Raw genomic sequence first — 23560 nt, forward strand, 5'->3', positions numbered from 1 at the left:
TAATTCAGGGTCACATAAACAATAATACAGCAATGCTTTTAAAACTGATTGCAGTAGTACTCCTGTGAAACAGCTGTTGTTGTACCTTTCCAGCTGAAAGAAATGCAAATGAAGACAGGAACAGGTCAAGAAAACTGTCATTTTTAGGCATGGCTAACTGCAATAGTTATTGTTTCTTTATGTTTGATGTCTGGGTATAGAACTGAAAGACAAAATCCTTCAGAAAGAAAAAAAATCCATTGCCATTTCAATTCACGACCAGTAAACATAAGCATTACTTTTACACATTGCTCCCAGTTACACAAGCACTTTCCCAATCACTACCCATGTCTGTGTGCATAATCACTTCCCATACACAAGTAGACATGCATGTAACTCACAGGCTAGGGAAAGATTACCCTCTGCCTGTCCGGAGATGTCATTGCAGGGTCAGAGTGAAGGTATCGGTTCTGCAGGCACTCTGGCATGTGGCAGCCTTGGTTGAGGACATACTGGTACAGGTAGTTGACAGGAGAATTAAACCAGTCAAAGACTCGCTTCAGTGTGTGAAAGACATGCTCACCCAGTTGGTGCTGACCAGTGAGCCAACACACACCCCTACCTCCTCAACTCTGGGGTCTTCTACTGCAACACCATCTGGCTGTGGAGGTGTTTGAGGCTCTGTGGATTGGGTATATAGTTGGGATTTTCTCAGCCCTTCTTTCATATTTCCCACCCACACTAACCTCTTACAAAAAAAAAAAAAAACACTTTTGAAAATGGGGGGGGGGGGTGCAATCTATCCCTCAACCAAAACATAGTGCCCATCCTCTGCTATCTCCAGCTTAAACCCTCTTGACGTCTCTCTAATGTGTTCACCTGTCTATCTTCTCTCCCTTTTTTCAATCTGTTCTATCACCTCCTTTCTTTTCTTTAATGAAACCATCAGGGTATCCACAAAAGTATACCCATATATAAAAAAGTTGTACTGCTTTACATTAGCAAAAAAAAAAAAAAAAAAAAGAATTTTTAACTGCTGGCCAGACTGCAGCTTTGCTATAAAGCTTTGAGCATGACTTTGCTCTGTCACGCTTGCCCACAATATGCCAGGCACAGACCATTTACGATTCTGTGAAATACTTTACAGGTATGAAAAGATGAACTTTGTACAACCTACGCTTTTATGAAAAGTGGGCATAACTATAGAATTTGCTTCACTTTTCCATAGTCAACACAACTATGTTAGGCTGACCTTGTTTACATATCCGTGTAGTGCTGCTGTCCACAAATGCTCATTACATAATTGTACAGCCCAGGAGTATGAATACCACCCTTAGACATTCATTTAATCTGTGTGTGTACTATTTCCTGTCAAAGAGTATTTATTGTTATCATTTTCTTTTGAAGCAGAAGTGAAATGAATTAGTTATATCCTTAGTTTAATTAGTTTTGCTCACTCGTAAAAAGTACAGGAATTTAGGTCAAAAATAATAAATTACAGACTTATTAAATGTATATGTTCTAGACTATCTGTTAAAAATAATTATTTAGTGGAATTCAAATTCTGTCAATTATTTATGAAGAACTCTCAGTTGCTTGTAGACAAGTCATTCCTTAACTGTAAAAAGCTTTAAGAGTTTCTTGGTATTATTAATATATTAAAAAAAAGTATCTGTTTAATTGTACTTGCACAGTGGAGAGTTGTCTAACTGTGTTTGAACCTTTACCTAACTGGAAAGATAGTCAGATTGTTGATAATAAATAAAATGTAGTGCAACTAAATACTTCAGCTCTAACATTTGGTAATAAATATACAACCCGCAGTGATGGAATTAACTGAAAATCCTTTATACCTACTACCACAAAATTAATAAAATGTCCAGAAGTGCTCGAAATACAGTCAAACTGAAGCAAATGGAACATAATAACTATATCAGTAAAAAGCTAGAGTCAGCACTAAAGCTAATAAGTCTGATTCTGTTATGAGGATAGAACACGACTTTTGGCTGAGTATTAGTTGCAACTTAGACCAAGGTTTTGAAATTTTTGATAAAGGAATTACTGATGCTGAAGTTTCAGTTAGAACAGAATGCCTGAGCATTGGAGTTTACAAACAGAGAAAAAATGAAAAATGATCTTGTAAGCAGGGAGCATGTTAAAAATGCAAGATCTGCAATCGAAACCTGAATATATCCCTTTTAATCCAGAAGTATAAACAACTAAGACATTACGAGTAAAGAAAGTCAGTGAGATCAAGGATCTCAACATTCAAATATCCTCTATTACTTGTAGCGATGGGAGCATCTTGTGCACCAATATTCGCCAACTTGGTCCTGCTTAATTGGGAACAAAAGATGGTATTAAATAGTAATTTTTCTGGATTTATAAGACAGTATATGAGATGTTTGAATGATATTTTTATTTTGTGGGAAGGTTCAAAGGAAAAAATAGGAGATTTTGTGCAATATTTGAATGAGAGCACTAGCTTTCTAAGATTTACACATGTATATAATACTAAGAAAATTAATTATTTAGACATAACTTTAGAAGTAGAGACTATGGAACTGAAATCTAAAATTTACCAGAAGTCTTCCTTTAGTAATTCATATCTTCAATATAATAGCAACCACCCAGTGAAGCAAAAAAACAGTATAGTTAAGGGTCAGCTTATAAGAGTAGCAAGAATGACCTAAAAAAATGAAGATGTAGAGCATGAATTAAAAGTGGTGGCAGATATGTTTTTTGAGAGAGGTTACCCAAAGAAATTGGTTATGGACTATGTGGAATATGTTAAAGAAGAATGGGGAAAGAAGTATGTACCACTGTTGGGTAATAAGGGAGGTATAAAAGAAAAGAGTATTGACATTGGGAGCCAAGTTAACCAGAATAACAATAATAATAATAAAAATTATGAAAGAGCTATGGTTTTACCATTCGGTAAACAGGTGAATGAGGTGAAGAAAATTATGACAAAAAATTGGTCAGTCCTTAAGAATAACCCAAAGTTGTGTAAAATTGGGGGGTACAGACCAAATTTTGTTTATAAGTTAGGGTTAAACTTGAAAAAGAACTTTGAAATGGGGAATGTGAACACTGTAGGTGGTAGTACTGGAAGATGTGGGACCTGCTCTCAATGTAAATTTATTTGTCAGGATAAGAAGGTGGTTTTGAATAATAGTTTAAAGACAGTAGTGAGACCAGAAAAGGGCAATTGCCAAACTACGGGCATTATTTATTTGGCACTGTGTAAATCCTGTCCCAGCTTTTATGTGGGAAAAACAGAGAGAAGGCTGAGGGACAGGGTTTATGAACATGGCTATGATATTAAATGCCTAAATATAAATAATGCATTATTTAAACATATTAGTGTATCACAGTCTTGTAAAGAATTTAAATTCTGCATTTTGGAAAAAGTACGGAAAGATCCTAGAGGTGGAAATTACAGGAATTTCATTGAAGAAAGAGAAACCAGGTGGCAGATTAAATTGCAGGCCTGTATACCACCTGGACTGAATGAAATTATTTCTATCAAACCTCTATTGTATAAAAAATCAGAATACTCTAAGTGACATAATTTTTTATGAAGTCAGTTGTTGATTTAAAGCATTAAAGTATTAATTGTCGTGTTTATAAAGTGTTCAATACATAATTTTTATAGGGGAATTTTAATTTTGTAAAGTGTAAATTACAATAGATTTAGAAATGTGTAGTTTTAATATATATTGTTCTGTTTTTAACAACATCATTGGTTGTCAAAGCTTTTTAAAATTGATAATAATTAAATAGGGTAATTATTCAATTAATTTGATTAACTGGACTATTTAAGGGGGATAATAGTAGTAGAGACAGATTCTGATGAAATCCCTTCAGGGGATGAAAGCGCTCAATCAGCTGTACTGTGCAAATTCTGTGGATGTAATAAAAGAACCGTTTGGTGTTTTCAGCCTTCTACAGTGTTTTTTTCTGTAATCCTCTATTACTTATCATTTTCTAATATCTAAACTTAAATGTGCAGCTCATATTTCTCATACCTTATACCCAGACATCAGTTCTGAGGACACAGATAATAAGATGAACAAGAAATTATAGTAGTATTAACTGCATGGATACTAACATTTTAAGCATAAGAATAAAGAAATGAAAAAGGAAATTCAGAGAAGAAGGTACCTGTGGTAAGAGTCTCCTTATTTTAATTAATGGATTTCATATCTTACAGAGAATGACACTAAGGCCAAATTATTGACACGCAACATGAACTAAATGCATCTGACCTTGACTATGTCTCTTATAATCTGCATATATTATACCTTGAGGTTATTAACTTTATAAGAAGGGACAAACTAAAATGAAGAAAGGAATAAACAATAATCAGAATACAAATTACTCAGATCCTATTCCATTAGCCAGCTGTGAGGCTATTCAAATAATATAAGGTCTATGGAAAAAGTGCAAATAAGAGAACATAATGTGCTAATTTAGGGGGATTCTATTTACTGACCAACTATAAACCAGCTGGGCAGGTTAGACAATAATACAATAACTGTTAGTTCCCTATAGACTTAAAATTGGTAGTTATCAATGAATATCGGTTGACAGATGGCAGTTATCATTGAATCCTCACTAAGTTACTAAATATGAAACCTGGATAATAAAATATTTAGCAACTCTGGTGCCAACAACTTATACTACAGTCCTTTAAACTAGATGAAGAATAAAATTTTATAAATAACACAAATAACAGAACATGCATCAATAGATTAACACTGTGTGAAGTCAACCCATCTTCTAAATTAGGTGAATACATGTATACAAAAGCTCATAATTATAGCACATGGTTAAGCCAAGTATGTCTGGTTTATAATATCAAGCTGATAATTTATTGTGAGGAAGGGATTTTTGACCATCATTTGTTTGCCAATGATGAGAACTGAAAGTTCGACTGCCGAATCCTACACTGAAGCAATGTACGAGCACATCCCCTCATGTATAATCAAAAATCCATTCTCAGTATGACTGATTGTCTTCTATTATACAATGATCAGTTGAAATGTACAAAAGGGCAGATATTTGGGTTACTCTACTCTGAAAAATATCCTCACAGAAAGCATTGATGATACTGCTTCCACTAAAACAAAATAACCTTTATCTAGACTACCCCATTACTGGAATATAACAATGAGCAAAGACTGTATAGAAGAAACACCATTTAACACTTACACAAAATGTCCATCTAGGTCCAAACCAAAAAAAAAAAATTTTTGAAAAATGTTGGAACTTAAAATTATAGAGAGCACATACATTTAATGAAAAAAGCTAGACAGTGACAAATCATATAAGAAAACCTTATATAAATAAATTAATGGGAATACTAAATAACTGCACATGATCTATTCTTTGATGGTTAATAACTTAATTATTCATTATCCAAAATTAATTGCTAATGAATTGAATCATTATTTTATTTTATTATTAACCAGGTTAGTGCCACTAGGCTAGTGGTCACTTTTCATGGGAGACTTGAGGTGGTATTTATATTACTAGGGGAAATTTGGCTAATGCATTGGAAAACCTTTCCTACTCATTGGGCTGAACTTGCAACTGGCTGTATGAGTACATGCAAATGTCCCATTCCTTTTGCAGTGGCAGCTGGGAGGATGGTGCATGAGATGGAGGCATTACCTGTTAGAGCAGAGGTGAAAGCCAGCTCTCAAAATGAATTAAATAATTTTATGGAGGACTAAGAAACCTTATTTCAGAAGGAGTTATTTGAGTCAACTGAGATGATCGACTAAGAAGAATATATTGTTACAACCCTCCTCGGAAGAGTTGTAGGATAGTTTATTAAATGAAATAATTATACAGAGTGAAACAAAGAATGTGGTCTCATGGGGGGCATAATAGAGAGGGTCCAGGGAGAAGAAGCAGACACTATCTTAAACAAAGGGTCGCCTATAAGAAAATCATTTACAGAGAGAAAGGCTATTCGGAGTGGAGAGCAAAAAGAGAAGAATTTTAATAAATAAAGAGCTGTTTTGACACATTATTTTTGAGATGCACAAAGTATGCAAAAAATTTCTATGTGAATTTTAGAAAAGAATGATAATTCTTGCAATTAATATGTAGTTAATGCAGTTTTCTGAGATACAAAAAAGACAATACACATACAATTTCAGACAGAAATTGAAAGAGAGACTTTAAAAAAAATTATAAAGTATTTATAAAGAAATGATGGATATTTCTAAAGTTTTTGATAACAGGGAGTTGTGGACTAGGGGATGGAATTGTAATATTGTTTTGAAAATGGAGAATGAAAAAATACATATTCCAAGTCATATAAAGGCAGAATGAAACAACGGCGAGGTAAAACATTGGGGACAACCATGAACATTTTTTTTTGGTAAACAAGGACACTTGGTAAATAATTGTGATAAGAATTAATGTTACCTATGTGGGAAAATTGAGGAGGATGGAAAGAAATGTGAACTTGGATGTTATATATCTAAAAAGTATGGCATATATGGATGGATCATAAAGAGCAAAACAATGTAATAAACAGAGAAAATAAGATGCAGGATAAAGAACAAAATGCAGAAAAATAAAATAAGTAGTGGAAAATAATTTAGGAAAAGATGACAATAAAAAAACAGGAAGAAAAGGAATTAAAATTGATTCCAAAGTTAGTGATGAGGAAGACATAAGTTGGAAAGTAGTAAAAGCTAAAAAGAATTATATTTGTAAAAAGGGTTAAAAATGAATAAAAAAAGAATAAATTCAAAGGAGAAAAGAAAGGAAATAGATGAAACAGTATAAGGAAAATGCTTCAGTTCAACTAAGAAACAGGGAAAACAATAATTTAAGAATTCTTTCAGTTAATATTAACAGTATAAAACACATATGGAAGAATAATATTGCTAGAATGATGTAAAAATGTGATGTAAACATAATTGTTTTAGCGGATACAAGAAATATGGAATTTTGGTAAAGAGCGCTGTTCAGGAATAGGAATTTTTTTGTAAAAAAAAGTAGTGAACATTTTAGACATAACACCAGCAAAAACAGAGACGCTCATTAATGTGGATTTAGGGTGGCAGAAAAAAAGTTTATAGGCTTGTAGTCGTACATGCATATGTCACCTCCAAAGAAATGGAAAAAAAATATTTAATCAATTATTAGATTTTGTAGTAAACATAAACATTATACTAACATGACATTTTAATTGTGATTTAAGGGGAAAAAGAAAGAAGAATTAAAAAGATATAAGAAAAAAAATGAGACAAGTTATACAATGTGATAAATTAGTGTTGTAGAACAGAAAACTTTGGACATATAGAAATAGTACTCTAAAATCTGAAATTGATTATTTCATAATGTCAGAAAGCATAAGTATAATGGAAGGTGAATCAGTTGAATCATGATTTTTAAATCATTTGTCCATATGGATAGAAATAAATGAAAATAAAGAATACATTAAACTAGCTAAGGGTATAAAAGTAATAAGTGAAAAGTATGTAATGAAAAGGGAAAAGAGTTAACACAATTATGGAGAGATCATATTAGTATGAGAGATTTCTAAAAAAAGTAGTCATAATGGTAGATTACTTTTAAAAGAAAATAGAGAAGATTTTTTTTACAATGGCAAAATGAGACAAAAACTAAGGGAAAACAATGATATATTAAACATATGAAGATGTGATTGGAAGTTTAGAAAGAAATAAGAAAGTGTACTAAGATAAATTAATTATAAGAAAATTAAAGAATCCTTACATGAAAATATGTGTTTACAACAATGTAAAGAAGAAGAGGTGTCAGCCTATTTAAGTAAAACAGTAGGAGAGAAGAGCAGTGTGATGAGAGAAATGAAGGATAAGCAAGGAGAAACAAAATAAGTGAATTTCAAATTATGGAAATTATAAAAAATCATGTAGAAGAAATGTCTAAAATAAGAAGGAGAAATTATAATAAAAATATGGAGAGTAAAAAATCAACACATATGAACAAGAAACTGAAAAAGAAATTACTTTGGATGAATTAAATAGGGTGTTTAAGCACTTAAACATAGACTTGCTGCAGGTCTTGATGGAATTCAGATTGAAATTTAGAAAATCAAGAGGCATGGCAAAAAACATATTTTTACAAGTCTTAAATAATTAGTTAAATGATGGGATTAACCATAAGATATTAAGTAGCAGGGTATTAAACCTGATATGGAAGAAAGGAGAAAAAGAGGACATAAGTAATTGGAAACCGATAATGTTGAATAATTCAGATTTTAAGATATTTATGAAAATCATACAAAGAAGACTTGAATACAAGATGGAATACACCTTGGAAAAAAATATGGTCTAAAAGAAAAAGGATGTCAAGATTTATTGATGATAATAAGAGAAGTGGTAGATAACATTATAGAAAGAAAGGAGGAGTGAACTTATGGTAGGATATGTTAAAAAAGCATTTGACTTATCTGAGCATGAAATGTTATGGGACATAATGAAATTATATAATTTCAGTGATAAAATCAGGAATGTTTGTGTGTCAGCTTATAGATTTAATAAAATAAAGTTCTAGTAAATGAATGGATAAGTATAGAAATAGAAATGTGTAAATGGGTAATACATGGATTCCCCATAAGTAGTACTTATTTTGTTTTACTTACAACAGGGTTGTTAGTAAAGTTAATACTATATTTAATAATGAGAAATACATTATGCACAAAGATGTTGGAATACCAGTATTAATAACATACAGATGATATAATTGTAATAGCTAAAATCAGTTTAGGGATAAGAGAAGCAATAATTTGTTTAGTTGATTGAAAGAAAAATGTTTGAATTAAACAAAGACAAAAGCAAAGGAATAGGAAAGGCAGAAATAATAGCAGAAATTAAATTTTACAACAAAAAAAAAATTAATGTGATGGACATGGCTGACACAGACATCCTCCAAAAGGGTCTCACTGAGACGGATACCTGGTGTCAAAATCATGGCCTCAAGCTGAATGCCAAAAAGTGCGTAGTCATCCCCTTTGGAAAAAACAAAGTGCCCACAAACTACCACATAGGTGGTAGCCCCCTAAATATGGAAGATGTAATAAGGGATCTGGGGACCCAAGTAGATAGCAATCTCAACTTTGATAATCACCTTGCCAAAGTGGTTAGAAATCACAAAAGGGTTCATATCCAGATCAAAAGAGGTCATTGTACCCCTCTACTCATCACTCATCAGACCCATCATAGAGTACAATGCCCCATTTGGGATGTACCTTACAAGACACCTGCAACAGCTGGAAAGATCACAGAAGTACCTCACCAAGAGGATCACTGGCCTCAAACAGATGTCCTATGCAGCTCAACTGAAGAAATTACAGCTGTACTCGGTTGCATACCACCTACTCAGAGGTGATCTCTGCCTGACATACAAGGCCATGTCCAACCCAGAATTGGTGGACATGCTCCACCTAAAGAAAACCTTATCCCCATGAGCCACATGCTCTAGGGATCTAAACCTCACCACAACAATAAATAGGACGTCAAACAGACAACCGATAATAAATGCAAAAGAAGGAATTTATTTTGTAAGTGCTTTTGGCTGCGTAGTTCCAGCCTTCATCAGACAAATTCAAACTTTTATTACAGTCTTATATAGAATATACTTAATTATTGATTAATCAATTAGGATGTAAAAAAGCGCCTAATGACTTCTTGAAAACATATACTCACAAGATGTACATATAGTGAAGTCGGTTGTCCATTTGATTGCCTTAGTGCTGCTGGATATATATTTTTTCATTAGTTCATGGTTTTCTACAGTTTTCAATAAATAGGACGTGCTGGAGGGATAGATTCCTATCCCAGAGACTTCCCATGCTTTGTAACAAGATCCCAATCTACATCAGGCAGAGCTCCTCGCTAACACTCTTCAAAAGAAATCTTGACAAGTGGATGGGAAACAGAAAGTTTACCTCGGGGATCACTTCAGTGGCTCTACTGGACAGAGGCACAGGGAACTAATCTAAGGGGGCAGCGGAAGCCAACACATTCTGGCTAGGCTTATAAATGCCTTCAGGCAGGTAGCCTAGTACCTACCTATGAACCTATACATTTGGATAAAGATACATGTAACACACAATGGGAAACATTATTAAAAGAATTAAAAGAAATTCATTATGGAAAACATATAGACTGGTATACAAGAAAAAAATGAATTTGATAACTTTAGTATTGTTGGGTAAAATTGTTTATCTATCAGGTTTGTCTATAATTCCAAAGTTGCATGAAAAACATTTGCTAGAGATAAGTTTCACTTTTAGTTGGGGTTCTAGACTGAAACATGGATATAAATGAATGAGGATTAGGACTGTTAAATGCACTGGTTTATGCAGTGCCTTTGAATTTGTATAAAGTACCAAAATGACTAAATGATTAAAATGAGAAATTAGTTTCAAAAGTGTTTAAATATAACTATGAAGAACATTGGAACATTAGAAAATAGTAAAAAGTAATAAAATAATAAAATAATTTTTAAAGGGAATTAGATAATCATCAACAAAAGAAAAATTATGAAATATAAAGATTGATGAAATAGAGGCTAGTAGAAATACTGCTATAAAAATATAATGAAACAATATTATTGTATTAATCAATGGGAAAATCTACCACAGGAAAATATTAAAGCAATTAAAGAAATAAATGAATGGTGTAGCAAGAACACTGAATCTGAAGATTTCTTATGGAAATTAGAGCTAAAAAGGCTTACAAAGAAATGGAAAATGTATTTAATCAATTATTAGATTATATAGTAAACATGAATGTTATACTAACAGGAAAATTTACATGTGATTTTATGGGAAAAAGACAGAAGAATGAAAAAATATAAGAAAAATGAGAAATGTTATAGAGTGCAGAGAATTGGTATTATGGAATAGAGAACTATGCACATATTAACGCTGTATATTAACATCTGAAACTGATTATTTTATATTTTCAGAAAGCATAAGTTTATTAGAAGGTGAATCAGGTGCAACAATATATTAGATCAAGTAAAGGTATAAAAGGGATGAATGAAAAAATATGGAATGAAAATAGAAATTAGAATTATGGAGAGATCATATTAGTATTAGAGATTTCTATAATAACTAGTCTGAATGGTGAATAACATTTAAAAGAAAATACAAAAGCTGTTTTTTACAATGGTAAAATGAGAAAAGAAATAAGGGAAAAAAGCGTATATCTAAATGGGTCTACCTAATATCATTGAAATTCCACTTCAAAAAAATTAGAAACACAAGATGACTTTGCTTAAAATGGACTTTATCAAATGGTCACATCACTGGAGATTTACTCCAGAAAAGGAGACACTTGGCCACTATGCAGAAATTTGCACTTTTCCCCACTATAGTGCAATCTTGGAGTTGGTATATTTAGTTGGTGTGGTGTGTGTTTGATTCAATGTGTTTGTTTTGCCATGGTGGACAAGTGTCTCCTTTACCAGAGTAAAACTTCTGTGATGTGAACATTTGATAAAGTCTGTTTTCAGCAAAGTCATCTCATGTTTGTAAAACTTGATGAAGTAGAATTTCAATGATGTAAGGTAAACCCATCTAAACATACAAAGATGTGTTTTAATTTTTTGAAAGAATTAGGAAAGTGTACTAAGATAAATAAATTATGAGAAAAATAAAGATTTCTTATATAAACATATGTATATCCAACAAGGTAAAAAAGAGCTGTCAGGTGATTTTAGTGAAATAGTAAAAGAGAAGAGCAGTGTGATGAGAGAAATGAAGGAAAAACAAGAAAAAACAAAATAAGCCAATTTCAAATTATGGAAATTGTAAGAAAGCACACAGAATGCATGTTTAAAACAGCAAGCAGAAATTAAAATAAAATATGGAGATTAAAATAATTAGAGCAAATACACAAGGAAATTGAAAAAGAAATTACTTTGGATGAATTTGGTAGGGTGTTTAAATACTTAAATATAGACTCAGCTCCAGATCTTGATGGTAATGGGTTTGAAATGTATAAAAATCTAGAGACATGGAAAAAAACATAGTTTATAGGTGTTAAATGATTGAGTAAATGAAGGTATTAACCATAAGAAATTATGTTGTGAGGAAATAACGTCTATATGGAAAAAAAGAAGAAAAAGAAGACAAGTTATTGGAGACAAATAATGCTGAGTATTATATATTATAAGATTTTTATGAGAATAATGAAAAGAAGACTTGAAAACAAGATGGAATACATTATGGAAGACAGTTTATATAGTATAAATGTAAAACAATGTCAACAATTATTATTGATAAGAGAAATTGTAGATGATATTGTAGAAAGAAACGGGGAGTTAAGCTTATGGTAGAAGATATCAATAAAGCATTTGACTTGATTGAACATGACATTTTATGGGACAAAATGAGATGACAAAATTTCAGTAATAAAATCAGGAATGTTTTTATTTCAGCTTATAGACTTAATAAAATAAAGTTTATAGTAAATGGATGGATAAGCAGAGAAATAGAAATGGGTAAAGGGATTCAACAAGGTTTCCCCATGAATAGTATTTTATTTGCTTTAGTTACAAATGGTGTTGTTGATGATGATAATACTATATTTAATAATGGCAAATATATTATACACAAAGATGTTAGAATGCCAGGATTAATAAGATATGCAGATGATAAAATTGTAATAGCTAAAAATAGCTTAGAAATGAGAGAAGCAATATCTTGTTTAGTTGATTGAAAGAAATGAGATTGAATTAAACAAAGACTAAAGCAAAAGAATGGAAGAGACTGAAATAATTGCAGGTATTCAGTTTACAACAAAATATCTTAATGTGCTTGGTAAAAATGTTGATAAAGATATATATATAAGACACAATAGAAAACATTATTACAAGAATTAAAAGAAAATCATTATTGAAAACACATAGACTGGTATACAAGGAAAAAAATGCTTTTGATAATCTTAATAATGGTGGGTAAATTGCTTGTCTATCAAGTGTGTTTATGGTTCCAGTGAAGAAGGTGAAAAAATGTTAGATGTAACTTTCCCATTTACTTTGGGTTCTAGATTGAAACATGGATATAAATTATGGAGGATTACACCTGTGAAATGCAGTGGTTTATGCAGGATCTTTGAATTTCTTTGATTAAATGAGAAAAAATAGAAAGTGGTTTCAAAAGTGTTTATATATTAGCATGAAGAATATTGTAAAATAGTAAAAAGTAATAAAAGAATAAAAAGGTTCTGAAGAGAATTAGATAATTAGCAAAAAAGATAAAAATAACGATTATGAAGATTGATGAGATAGAAGATGACTGAAATACTGGTATAAAAATATAATGAGGCAATATTATTGTATTATTCAATGGGAAAATCTACCACATGAAAAATTAAAGCAATTAAAGGAATAAATGGAATGCTGTAGTAAGAACATGGGATCTCAAGACTTGTTATGGAGATTAGGAATAAAAAATTGCAAAGAAAGGCAAATTTTAATTAATCAGTTATTAGATTATGTAGTAAACATGGGCATTATACTAACAGGACATTTTAATTGTAATTTAAGGAGAAAAGAAATAAGAATAAATAAGATATACAAAACTGATCGAAGTTATGAAATCTGTTACATTAGTGTTATGGAAGAGAGAACTATGGATATATAGAAGAGGTATGCTAAAATCTGAAACTGATCATTTCATAAAGTCAGAAAGCATAAGTATACTGGAAGGTGAATCAGCTGCAACAGATTCAAATCATTTGGCTATATGGATAGAAATAAATAAAAATAAAGGACACATTAAACTAGCTAAGGGTATAAAAGAAATAAATGAAAACATATGAAATGAAAAGGGAAAAGAGTTAACACAACCATGGAGAGATCATATTAGTATGAGAGATTTCTATAATAAGTAGTCAGAATGGTGGATTACTTTTAAAAGAAAATACAGACAATGTTTTTTACAATGGCACAATAAAACAAAAATAAGTGAAAACAAGGATATATTAAAACATATGAAGATGTGTTTGAAAGTTTAGAAAGAAATAAGTAAGTGTAGTAAGATAAATGAATTATAAGAAAATTAAAGAATTCTTACATTAAAATATGTATTTACACCAATGTAAAAAATAATGGGTATCAGGTTATTTAATTAAAATAGTAGACGAGAAGAGCAATGTGATGAGAGAAATGAAGGATAAGCAAAGATAAAAATAAATGAATTTCAGGAAATTGTATGAAGTCATGTACAAGAAATGTTTAAAATAACAAGGAGAAATTATAATAAAAATACGGAGAGTAAAAACAAATCAGAAATTTAAACAAGTAAGATACAGCACCAAAAGACACAGGAACAACAACAAACTGTTGAAACAAACACCAGACCATGGAAATACCTCAATAAAACACCAAATTGCATTAAACATGTAACAGAAACAGTGCAAGCTGTAAAATTATTATTCCAACTAGAACCATAAATTTATTAACACTAAAGATTAGAGCTTTCATCTCTTCACTATGAAAAAAACGCCATCAGATAAGCTCACACAGCACAACTTCCTTTTTATACAAAGCAGCAACAGGAAGTAAAAAATTAAAGCAGCACACCCCCTAAAAAAACTTATTGTCCAACATGTGTAAATCAAGAATTGTAGGTCACATTTACATAGATTTAAAAGCAAAAAATATATAAAACTTTATAATACTTTCTAGGTATAAAAATATACATCACCTCTATATATATATATATATATATATATATATATATATATATATATATATATATATATGAGTCTAATTCATAAGATCGACAGACCATTTATAGGTTCATAGGTTCATAGGTAGGGACTAAGCTATTGGCACAAGTGCCTACATAAGCCTAGCCAGCAAGGTTCCATGGCTTACACCACCCAAGAAAGTTATTTTCCTGTGTCACTGCTGAGCAGAGACACAGATGTGATCCCAGGGTTGTATTTCCTATTTCCCATCCACTCATCAAGATTTTTCTTGAAGAGTGCTAATGAAGAACTTTGCCTGACATAGATGGGTAGCTTGTTCCAGAGTATAGGAAGTCTCTGGGACAGGAATATATCCCTCCAGTGTGTCCTGTTTATTGTGGTGACAAGGTTTAGGTCCCTAGAGCATGTAGTTCAGAGGGATTGGGATTTCTTTAGGTGTAGCATGTCCAACAGCTCTGGGTTTGACATAGCTTTATATGTTAGGCAGAGATCACCTCGGAGTATGCGATATGCTACAGAGTAAAGCTGGAGTTTTTTGAGGCGGTCAGTGTAGGGCATTTGTTTGAGGCCAGTAATCCTCTTTGTGAGGTACGTCTGTGGGCTTTCCAGCTGCTGCAGATGTCTTGTGAGGTACATTCCAAAAGGGGCATTGTACTCTATAATAGGTCAAATGAGTGTCGAGTAGAGGGGAACAATGACCTCTTTTTTTCCTAGATGAGAACCCTTTTATGATGAGGTGTGCCACATAGACGAACTTCCTGACTACTGTGGCGATGTGACTATCAAAGGCGAGACTACTGTCCACCTGGGTCCCAAGGTCTCTTATCATGCATTCCGTGTTAAGTAGATTGCTGCCTATGTGGTAGTTCATGGGTACAGAGTTTTTACCAAAGGGGATGACACTGCACTTTTTGGCATTGCGCTTGAGGCCATGGCTCTGACATCAGGCATCTGTCTCAGTGAGGCCCTTCTGTAGGATGTTCACATCATTTGGGGACTTGACTATGGCACCTAGTTTGCAGTCATCTGCGAACTTCATTAGCCAGAGGCTTTCTGTGTTAGCCTGTACTTCAGAGAAGTAGATACCAAACAAGAGAGGTCCCAGGATGGAACCCTGTGGTATTCCACTTGTCACTGCTTTGATCGACATTCATTTGGTCGACAGCTCATTTGGTTGACAACCAGTATTCAAGGCAAAAACAGGGGAATTGCCCTCTCCCCAGTGTTGTGCAACCTTGGAGTTGATATATATAGTTAGGGGGGTATGGGGGATGTGGGGGGCAAAGCCCCCACCTATTTCTGTTTAAAACATGAAAATGCAACAAACACTAAACATTTTAAACAAAAATAGGTGATGTATGTATGTATAAAGAATATATATATATATATATATATATATATATATATATATATATATATATATATCATCTTTCGGCTGTTCCCGTTAGGGTTCGCCACAGCGTATCATCTGTTTCCATTTCTTCCTGTCCTCTGCATCTTACTCTGTCACACCAACCACCTGCATGTCCTCTCTCACCACATCCATAAACCTTATCTTAGCCCTTCCTCTTTTCCTGTTACCTGGTAGCTTCATCCTTAGCATCTTTTTCCCAATATACTCAGCATCCCTCCTCAGCACATGTCCAAACCAGCATAATCTTGCATCTCTGGCTTTGTCTCCAAACCTTCCAACCTGGGATGACCCTCTAATACTCTTTTCTAATCCTGTCCACCCTCGTCACATCCAGTGCAAATCTTAACATCTTTAACTCTGCCACATCCTAACTCCTGCCTTTTTGTCAATGCCACTATCTCCAACCCACATAACATAGCTGGTCTCACTAAATACTTGTAAATCTTCCCTTTCACTCTTACTGGTACTAGTCTGTTACAAATCACTCCTGACACTCTTCCCCACCAACTCCATACTACCTGCACTCTCTTCTTCACCTCTCTTCCAGACTCACCATTACTCTGAACTACTGATCCCAAGTATTTAAACTCATCCACCTTTGCCATATCTTCTCCTTGCATCCTCACCATTCCTCTATACTCCATCTCATTCACACACATATATTCTGCCTTAGTCCTGCTGACCTTCATTCCTCTTCTCTCTAGAGGATATCTCCATCTCTCCAGGGTCTACCTGTTTCCTACTCTCACTACAGATCACAATGTCATCTGCAAATATAGTTCACGGGGACTCCTATCTGATCGCGTCTGTCAACCTGTCCATCACCATTGCAAATAAGAAAGGGCTCAGAGCTGATCCTTGATGTAATCCCACCTCCACCTTAAACACATCCATCACTCCCACTGCAGACCTCACCACTGTCACACTACCCTCATACCTATCCTGTACCATTCTTACATACTTCTCTGACACTCCCGACTTCCTCATACAATACCACAACTCCTCTCTAGGCACCCTGTCATATGCTTTCTCTAAGTCTGCAAAAATACAATGCAACTCCTTCTGACCTTCTCTGTACTTCTCCATCAACACTTTTATAGTATATATATATATATATATATATATATATATATATATATATATATATGTGTGTGTGTGTGTGTGTGTGTGTGTGTGTGTGTGTGCATAACTAATATATATATATATATATATGTGTGTGTGTGTGTGTGTGTGTGTGTGTGTGTGTGTGTGTGTGTGTGTAAAAGAATATATGTATAAAGAAAACAAGTTTGGGGTTTCTTTCAACAGTTTGTAAAACATAAATTACTTTGCATGAACTAGATAGCATGTTTAAACACAAATATAGACTCTGGTGCAGATCTTGATTGAATTGGGTTTGAAATTTAGAAAATCTAGAGGCATGGCAAAAACATATTTTTTACAAGTCTTTAAATGATTACTTAGTGATGGTATTAACCATAAGAAAGTAAGTACTGGGGTGTTAAACTTTATGTGGAAGAAATGAGAAAAAGAGGACATAAGTAATTGGAGACCAATAATGTTTAATAATTCAGATTATAAAATATTTATGAAAATAATACAAAGAAGACTTGAATATAAGATGGAATACATTTTGGATGAAAATTTATGTGGTCTAAGAGGAAATGGATGTTAAGAATTATTGATGATAATAAGAAAAATGCTAGATGAAATTTTAGAAAGAAAGAGGTAGTTAAAACTTTTGGTAAAAGATGTTAAAAAGCATTTGACTTCATTGAACATGAAATTTTATGGGACATAATAAAATGATATAATTTCAGTGATAAAATCAGGTACGTTTGTATTTCATCTTATAGATTTAATAAAATAAAGGTTCTAGTGAATGGATGGCTAAGTATAAAAAGATAAATGGGTAAAGGGATAAGGCAGGGATACCCCATGAATATTATTTAATTTGCTTTAGTTACAAATAGGATTGTTGATGATGATAAACTATATTTAATAATGAGAAATACATTATGCACAAAGATGTTAGAATGCTAGAATTAATAAGTTACGCAGATGATAAAATTGTAATAGCTAAAATAGCTTAGGGATGATAAAAACAATAAATTATTTAGTTGATTGAAAGAAATGAGTTTGAATTAAATAAAGACAAAAGTGATAGAATGGAAAAGAGTGAAATAATTGCAGGTATTCAATTTACAACAAAAGATCTTAATGTGCTGGGTATACATTGTGATAAAGATAATTGTAACACCCAATAGGAAATATTATTAAAATAATTAAAATAAATTTCTTATGGAACGCATATAGAGTGGTATACAATAAAAAGTGAATTTGATAAACTTAGTATTGGTTGGTAAAATTACTTATCTATCAAGTGTGTTTATGATTCCAATGAAGGAGATGAAACATTTGTTAGACATGATTTTTGCATTTGCTTGGGGTTCTAGATTGAAACATGGAGAGAAATAATAGAGGATCAGGACTGTTAAATGCAATGGTTGATGCAGCACCTTTGAAATTGCATGGCTGTATGGTAAAAATGAAAAATTAGTTTCAAAAGTGTTTAAATATTAGTATGAAAAATAATGAAAATTAGTAAAAACTAATAAAATAATAAAATATTTTTTAAAGGGAATTAGATAATTATCAACAAAAGATAAAATTAGCAAATATAAATACTGGCATAAAAATATAATGAGGCAATATTATTGTATTATTCAATGGGAAAATCTACCACAGGAAAAGATTAAATCAATTAAAAGACAGAAATGAATGGTGTGGCACAAACGTGTAATCTCAAGAATTCTTATGGAGATTAGGAATACAAAAATTGCAAAGACATGGGAATTTTATTTACTCATTTATTCAATTATGTGGTAAGCATGAACATTATACTATCAGGAAATTTTAAGGTTTACCTTCATGTATGTGTATTGCACAAGGGCGAACAGCAATTGTCAGAATGGTAGTTTGCAAAGTTTGCAAATGCCGAACAGAAAAAGGTTTGAATGTGCAATGAGCGAATGCACACTGACGTTTTTTCATTGCACATTCTGCATTTTGGGGTGGATTGCACTATTGTGGGGATCGAAAATTGTCCCTTTTCCCACTGTAGTGCAATCTTGGAGTTAGAATATTAAAGTGGGGGGGGGGTGTGGGGGGGCCCAGCCTTCATTAGATTTTTTTTCCGATATTTATGTTCGAAAATCAGCAAATATGCTTTTTGATTTACTGATTTTCCAACATGTTTACTTGTCGCTGTTATGAGTTTTGTGGTTATGATTCACTCATATGAGCAATTGCACCACTGTGATTCAGTTATGTAAAGGTAAACCAATTTTAATTGTCATTTAAGGGGAGAAGAAAGAAGAATAAATAAGATATACGAAATGAGAGAAGTTATGAAGTGTGATAAATTGGACATATAGAAGAGGTATGTTAAAATCTGAAATTGATTATTTCATAATGTCAGAAAACATAAGTATAATGGAATGTGAATCAGGTGCAAGAGGATTTACAAATTCATTTGGTCATATGGATAGAAATAAATGAAAATAAAGACTAAATTAAACTAGCTAAGGATATAAAAAGAATAAATGAAAAACTATGGAGTGAAAAAGGAAAAGAGTTAATACAGTTACAGAGAGATCATATTATATTAGAGATTTCTATAATAAGTAGGCAGAATGGTGGATTACTTTAAAAAGAAAATACAGATGATGTTTTTCACAATGGCAAAACGAGACAAGAAATGAAGGAAAACAAGGATATATCAAAACATATGAAGATGTATTTGAAAGTTTACAAAGAAAAAATAAAGTGTACTAAGATACATAAATTATAGCAATATACATAAATTATAAGAAAATTAAATAGTCCTTACATGAAAATATGTATTTACAACAATGTTAAAAAGAAGAGATGTCAGCCTATTTAAGTAAAATATTAGAAGAGCATTGTGATGAGAGAAATGAAGGATAAACAGGGAGAAACAAAAATAAGTGAATTTCAAATTATGGAACTTGTAAGAAATCATGTAGAAAAAATGTTTAAAATAAGGAGAAATTATAACAAAATTTGAGATTAAAAAATTTCAGAACAAATGAACAAGGAAACTAAAAAAGAAATTACTTTGGATGAGCTAGATAGGGTGTTTAAACACTTAAATATAGACCTGCTGCAGGACTTGATGGAACTGGTTTTGAAATTTAGAAGATCTATACGCATGGCAAAAAAAATATTTTTTACAAGTTTTAAATGATTAGTTAAATGATGGTATTAACCATAATAGTAGTGGGGTATTAAAGTTTATATGGTAGAAAGGAAAAAGGCAGGACATAACAAACTGGAGACCAATAATGTTGAGTAATTCAGATTATAAGATATTTATGAAAATAATACAAAGAAGACTGGAAAACAAGAAGGGATGTATTTTGGAAGATTTTGTATATGGTCTAAAAGGAAAAGGATGTCAAGAATTATTGATGGCAATAAGGGAAATGGTAGATGCCATTACAGAAAAAAGGGGGAGTTAAACTGTAGTAGGAGATGTTAATAAAGCATGTGACTTAACTGAACATTAAATTTTATGGGACACAATGAAATGATATAATTGCAGTGATAAAATCAGTAATGCTTATATGTCAGCTTATAGCTTTAATAAAATAAAGGTTCTAGTAAATGGATGGATAACTATAGAAATATAAATAGGTAAAGGGATAAGAGATGGATTCCCCATGAGTAGTATTTGATTTGCTTTATTTATAAATGGGGTTGTTAGTGAAGGTAATACTTTATTTAATAACGAGAACTTTATTATGCACAAAATATTGAAATACCACTAATAGCATACACATATGATATAATTATACTAGCTAAATAGTTTAAGGATGAGAGAAAGGATAGTTTGTTTAGTTGATTGAAAGAAATAGGTTTGAATTAAGAAAAGACAAAAGCATAGGAATTGAAAAGACAGAAATAATAGCAGATATTCAGTTTACAGCAAGATATATTAATGTGCTGGGTATACATTTTGATAGAGGTATATGTAACACCCAATGGGAACTATTGTTAAAAAACTTAAAATAAATTCCTTATGGAAAACATATATACTGGTATACAAGAAAAAAGTGAATTTGATAAAGCTGATATTAATGGGTAGAATTGCTTATCTATCAAGAGTGTTTATGATTCCAATAAAGCATGAGAAACATTTGTTATGGATGATTTATTTATTTATTTGGGGTTCTAGATTGAATCCAGTGAAAAGGGAAGCATTATACATGTATAGAAATGGAGGATTAGGTCTGTTAAATGCACTGGTTTATGCAGGGTCTTTGAATTTGTATAAAGTATTGAAATGAATAAATTATAAAAATGAAATATCTCATATATATTATGTGATGATTGTATCAGTTATTTAATGGTTTTTGCTTTGGGATTAGTTACTGTGATGAAGCCCTGGAAAAGAAGGGTGAACATGGTTAGTCTTTGATGTATTTGATTTTAATCTTTATCATTTTGGATTAAAGTAAGTTCTGGTTTAAGCCACAAACTTGTGGTGTCATTTTTTTTTTTTTTTTTTTTTTTGGTTAAAAATGAGAAATTAGTTTAAAAAATGGTGTTAATGTTACTCTGTAAAGGCTGATACAGCCAAGGTGCTAAGAGAAATCAACTGACAAGTTTTTTCATTGTGCTTTTTATAATTAATTCACTGTGGAATTAAACAGAATATCTGGAAAAGGTGTCGCTGGTTTTTTGGATGTGGTATAGCAGTTAGTTTCAAAAATGTTTATATTTAAATATGAACATATTGGAAAATAGTAAAAAAATAATGACATAATAAAAAGGTTTTAAAGGGAATTAGATAATTATCAACAAAAGATAAAATTAGGGAATATAAATATTGGTGAAATAGAGGATAATTGAAATACTGCTATAAAATATAATCAGACAATATTATTGTGTTAATCATTGGGAAAATCCACCACAGAAAAAGATTAAAGCAATGAAAGAAAGAAATGAATGGTGTAGTAAGAAAGTGAAATGTGAAGACTTCTTATAGATAGTAGGATTTAAAAAATTACCACTTAAAAGTAGTATTACATAAAAAAAGAAAAATGAAAGAATTTGTTTACACTGTAGTAAAAAAGAAACCACTGAACACATTTTCTTGGGATATAACAGAGAGAATAAATTGTGGGATAAATTATGTGATGAAAAATTATTTGAGTGTTTCAAGCACATAAATAACATAAATATAGTGATATAAATGGATATTACAAGAATATAAGCAACAAATTAAAAATAAGAACATATATTTTTATGTAATATGTGTAATATGGAATGAAAGAATGAATGAAATTATGTTGCTTATAGAAAAAGGAGTGGGTGTATGATTTAAATAATGATGTATAAATATGATGAAGAATTAATATTTTTATGTGCAATTAGGAATGTGTATATAATTACTTAATTCTGTAAACATTTGCAGACAAATATATAGATACTCTAAATAAGTTATTTATGCAAACATAGCTGTTATGTAATCCCTTCTCTTTTTGTTAGGTGCTATGGGGATCTTTTACTTTCACTTGAGCTACCACCAGCTCAAGCAGTTGGGATGTCAGTTTAACATCTCATACAAAGGATGACATACTCAAGAGTGTATCATCTCCTTTATACTATATTGCAGTGCCAGTAGTCAATCTGTCTGGTATGGGAATAGAACCAACAGCCATCTACACCAAAGATCAGTGTGCTACCTGTTGCACTACTGATATCTATTTTTGTTGTAATACCTTTACTAGTACCTACAAAATGCCATTATGCTATATATTTTTGGGGAAAATCCATGTCCTCACATTAGTAATAATGCTATAAAGAAGGCTGTACTATGAATTGAAAAGACTACAGCTAAGCAACCAGATATTATTCCATCTATCTTAATATAGAGTATTGAAGGAACTATCATATTATTATTATTATTATTATTATTAAACCTATTCTTAACAATCTACTTTATACTGGATAGGTCTTTTCCTCTTAGATAATTTCACACATAGCCCTAATATGTTAGAAAGTTAATAAAGCAGTTGTTAAAGAACTAGCAACTTGAGTCTCAGATTAGTGGCATGAGCATTGCACTGTGTATATCATCATCTCTAACAGTACATTGGGGTTACTAAACATATGTTAACATGGTTTTATTAAAGGGATGACAACTTTAACTAATCTCATTGAATTTTATGATCTAGTCTCCCTGGGTTTTGATGAAGGTCTGTTGACAGGCATCCTCTATTTAGACAAGGCATAGGCATTTGATTCCACATATTATTTGACTGTGTACAGCATTATGGGTATTGCTAACATTAATACATATATCAAATAGTGGGTTTTGTCCTGAATATCCAGTAGAACT

Source organism: Protopterus annectens, chromosome 4.part1 (assembly GCF_019279795.1).
Source record: "Protopterus annectens isolate FY-2018-M chromosome 4.part1, PAN1.0, whole genome shotgun sequence".
In the NCBI taxonomy this organism is placed as follows: Eukaryota; Metazoa; Chordata; order Ceratodontiformes; family Protopteridae; genus Protopterus; species Protopterus annectens.